Raw genomic sequence first — 5265 nt, forward strand, 5'->3', positions numbered from 1 at the left:
AAAGCAGAAACGCCTTAACCCAACCACAATATGTCGACATATGCACAATATGTTGTTGGATTAGGTGTCTAAGCTCATAACTATATTTGGTATGCACTTGACCCGGTTGTAGAATGGTCCTTTTGGGTTGCCTTCACCAGAGCAACTTGACTGGATGAATAATGGAGAAAGAGGTTATTATGGTTTATTAATATATTATATGAATAATATATTAAAGGGGAAATCATATTGGTTAATTAATATTGGTCAAGAATTAATTAAGAGTTAATTTTGTGGTCAAAAGATATTAATTAAAACTAGGGGACTGGAATTGCAATTATAAGATAATTGGATTTTGGGCTGTGGATCCCTTAGAAAGGGGTGGACGAAATCAAGGGGGAAGCCCACGTTGAATTCGTCCAAGCCTTGTTTCTGGAAGGTTCTTGTGGACTGCTTAAGGCCTAAGCACTCCAATTAGGGTTTTGACTGAAACCCTAGCAGCTCACTTATATAAAGGACCCTAGGCTTCACATTTTCGGCTACCACTTGAACCCTAGAGGTCCAAGAGCCGATTTTGAGCCTCCTTCTGCTCTCTCCAAGATCATCCAACTTGCTTTGGTGTTTGTGATTCATTAGAGGCATCGCATTTGAGGTGCTAGGTTCTCAAAGCTCAGCATCTTCAAGCTACAATTGAAAGGTAATTTCCTAACCTTGGTATAGTTATGATTTTCGATTTTTGTATGCTAGAATTATGGTTTATAAGCTTTGAATGATTTGCATGTACAATTAGAGAAACCTAGATCCAAAGCTTTAGAGTTTGCATGTGCACCATAGGATTCATATAATGCTCAAAACCCATCAGTGGTATTAGAGCCTAGGATGTAGTCTATTATATTTAATGCCTTGTTTGATCATTTGTTTCTTGAAAAATCGAAATTTTTGCACTCTGACAGATGAACTCGTCGAGTCGCCTGATGAACTCGACGAGTCCAGACAGTGACTCGGCGAGTCAGAGAGTCAGAGAGCAGATCTTTCGGGATTTTGGTCTATTTTGGATTGGGATAATTACCAAAAACATTTTTGATTAATAGAATCCGGTTTTTATTAAATTGATATGATTATCCACATCCAAATAAATGATAATTGTCAATTAATTAGATAATTATTGCCTTATATGATAACTTTAATTATTTGATTGTATTATCTTGCCATGAAATTGAATTAGGTCAAATTTAGATAATCACTAATTAATTGATTAATTAAATTATTTGTAATTTGATCTATAAAGTTTTGAAAAGTTTAAAAACTTGCCCTCAAGTTGTGGAATTTAAATTTTTAATTAAAAGTTTGATTTTGAAACATTTAAATTCTAAACCCTAGAATTTTACAAGTTTAAAATTCAACCCTTATACTATTATAATATTATAAGATTAATAATATATATATATATATATATATATATATATATATATATATATATATATATATATATATATATATATGTACAAGATTAAGCTAGTCTTACCGTTAGTAGGCCTCATTCACGAAGCCGATCTATAAGGGGGTATAAGGTTACTGCCTATAAAATGGCAGTTTAATGGGTGTCCAATCTCACCCACCGCTTCCTTGATTGGTGGAGGGTCGTTAGCCGAATGGGTAGGATAGGGCAATTAATTCTCCAGTAAAATTATAATGATTAATAAAGTAACTAAATACTTTTTATAAAATTCCCAATGTTAGTTACTTTAGGAAAAATGTGAAATGATGCTATTCCATAAACTTACACTTTGCACCCTGCCAAGTCGTTAGTGGAGCGTGTGTAGATAACCGGCACACTAATATGGACTAGCAATGGTGGCAAAGGGTGGCTCGATGTTTTTCATAGATTAATGTGTTGGATTAGATGTCTAAGCCCATAACTATTATTGGTATGTACTTGACCCGAGAGTAGCATGGTCCATTTGGGTTGCATACCATCAGGACAATTTGTTAGGATGGACTCTTGAGAGAAGGTTATATATGATTTATTAATATATTATAAGTTATAATATATTAATATGAAATCATATGTTTTAATTAGTATTGATCAAGAATTAATTTGGAATTAATTTAGTGATCAAAAGAGACTAATTAAATCTATGGGGACTAATTATGGTAATTAGTTATATTTATATGGGTTGGGCTTATGATCCATGTTAGACTAAGTTTATGTATGGATACATATAGAGTTGGGTCACATGAACCATGGATCATAAGACCCATGGGTATGGATTTGGGTTATACCCATGACCCTTGGAATCCTACATATAAATATGTTATTCTATAGCAAAAAATCGTGACTAGCTTTTTGAAGTGTGTGTGGATGATTTTGGGTGAATAGGAATTCTCTCTCAAGTTCCTCCTTTGTTCATGATGTGTTGTGACTTCATTTGAGGCTTCCACACTATTGGGGCTAAGCTCTTAAGGTCAAATACATCAAGACTTCAAGCTACAAAAAAGGTATGTTACCCTAACTAGTATCTTATATGGTTTATGTCAAATGCAGGCTAGTTATAGGTTTAATGCCTTGGAAACCATTTGCATGTATAATTAGTGAAAACATAGATCCAAGGTATTTAGGGTTGTATGTGCACCATAGGATGTTGTAGAATACAAAACCCAACAGTGGTATCAGAGCCATGGGTTGTTTTCAATTATATTTGATGCTACTTGCTGAAAAAAATTGTTTTTTTGCTGTCTGGACAGGGGACTTGACGAGTCCATTGAGGGACTCGACGAGTCCATGTATAAAATCATCCAACTCCTCGAGTTGGTTCTTGCACTCGGCGAGTTGGAGCCCCTGACAGCATATATTCTTGTTTTTTGGCCTGTTTTGGATTAGAATCATTACCACAAAGTCTTTTTGTTCATAAAAATTGATTTTGTTGTTATGGTAATGATGATTCTCATCCAATTAAAAGATAATTGTCATAATCTCAAGATTTGTATTAGTTTATATGTTTATGCTAATTTCTTGATGATTGATGATATGAATTATCTTGTTCTTATGAGTTAGTTGAGATTAATAGAAAATTATGTGATAATTTGTTTTCGATCCAAATTGATCTAAAAGTAGTTCATAATATGTGTTTTTGTAATTTGTCCTCAAGTTATATGAAAAGTGTCATTTATGAATTTTAAAACTCATAAAATTTCCATAAGTTATGAAAATGAAGAGTCTCATTTTTAAATGTTTTTAAAGTCTTCCATAACTTGTCCTCAAGTTATGGAACTTGAAGAGTTTTTTTCATTAAACTACTTTAAACTGATAAGTTATGGAAATCAAAAGTTTTTTCATTAAACTACTTTAAACTGAAGAGTTTCCCCCCATGAATACTTTAATTCCAAGTTCAACCCTGAAATTTTAATAGTTTAAAATTCAACCCTTATACTATTATAATATTATAGGTTTAATATATATATATATATATATATATATATATATATATATATATATATATATATATATATATATGCATAAGAGTAAGTCAGTCTTACCGTTAGTATGTCTCATTCATGAAGCCGGTCTACAAGGGGGTATAAGGTTACTGCCTATAAAATGGCAGTTTAATGGGTGTCCACTATTACCCACCGCTTCCTTGACTGGTGGAGGGTCGTTAGCCGAACGGGTAGGACATGACATTAGTTCTCCCTTCATTAAAAGTAATATGATAAATACTAAGTAAGTAAACACTTATAAATTCCCAATCTTAGTTACTTAGGAAAATGTGAATTTGGTGCTAACCCATGAAATTGCACTTTGCACCTTGTTAAGTCGTTAGTGGAGCGTGTGTGGTGAACCGGCACACTAATCTGGGACTGACAATGTGTGGCAAAGGGTAGCTTGATGTTAATCATAGATCAATGGAGCATGTGTGGTTAACCGGCACATTGATTAGGTGGTTGTAACATTAAGTGTACCAAGTTAATTTGCATGGTTATTCACTCCTTGTTTGTGATCCTCGGCATCCCATTCACAAACTTGAAGGGCACAACCGAGATTTAAACATGCCATTGAATAGTTCAATGAATCTGAAAAGATCTAGGAGTTTCAATTCATTTAAAACCTAATGTTAAATTTCGTTTTTCATGGTGGAAATTGGTAAATCGTCATTTACCTACCTTCAAATATTTTGTAGCTTGGATTACGGCATCCCTCTTCCAAGTTATAAAATATTGTGTTGGGTCCTAGCCTTAATATTTCATATTGGGTGTTATATTAAGGACTTAAATCAACTAAACTTGAATTTCTCCCTTATAGATGTCTAGTTATGACAAATATGGTCTTCCTTATCCTTTTGGATAAAGCTTTCCTAATAAAGATGATATCCCAAATGGCAATCAAGGTGAAATATTAATCCCTTTGTTGCGCATTAATGGGACTAGAAATCATACTTAACTTCTTCCACCTCCTCCAGTTATTCTCCCTAACCCACAAGTTCAAGGTCACTTAATCCTTATTGGCAAGCAGTGTCTATATGTACTCACATCTTGGAGATGAAGTCTCATATTGACAAGCTGGGAGAGTTGGGTGTCGAAGTCTCAAGGAAGTTGGCTATTGACTGGGTTCTTCAATCACTTCCTAAGTCATATAGCGGGTTCTTTAAGGACTACTATGTGACAGACCACGACATGACCCTTAATGATCTTACCTATTTGCTTGTTGCTGCTGAATCAACAATGATTTGGAGCACTGGTAAAGAAAATTTGATTGGAAGATCCACTTCCCAAAACTTTCATGGACATTGACAATGGAAACATTGGAAGTCCAGAAAAGTATTCTCTTGCCAATGGAAAGGAATCGGCGATAGTCAACCCGGTTGACCAAATGGTAAAGAGAAAGACTTAGTCTGAGATGGTCCTATGTACCATTACTATAAAGTCCATATATTTTATTGCCAAAAGAAGGGGCATTGGTTGCGAAGCTTCCTTATTTACCTGAAAGTTCACTTGGATGGTAAAAGTCAGGTAAAGTCCACTATCTAACCCTATTAAGTTCCTATTTGGAGATTCATATTACATGATGTGACTAGGTCGCATTTTGATGTTTTGTAGAATCGGAAAAAGAAAAGGAAGCTTAGAAGAAGAGTATGTTGAATCTGATCGCGAAGATGGATTTCGATCGCATGATTCGAAGATCAGAATTTTGAGCTGCTGCTTAAGAGTTATGATAGATTGCTTAGGAATAGATAACAACATAGTTTTCATATGTATGTGCATTGTAAGGATAAGTTTTTCCGCAATTTT

The sequence above is a fragment of the Lactuca virosa genome, chromosome 1, assembly GCF_052849685.1.
Source record: "Lactuca virosa cultivar CGN04683 chromosome 1, Lactuca_virosa_CGN04683_v6, whole genome shotgun sequence".
Taxonomy (NCBI): Eukaryota; Viridiplantae; Streptophyta; class Magnoliopsida; order Asterales; family Asteraceae; genus Lactuca; species Lactuca virosa.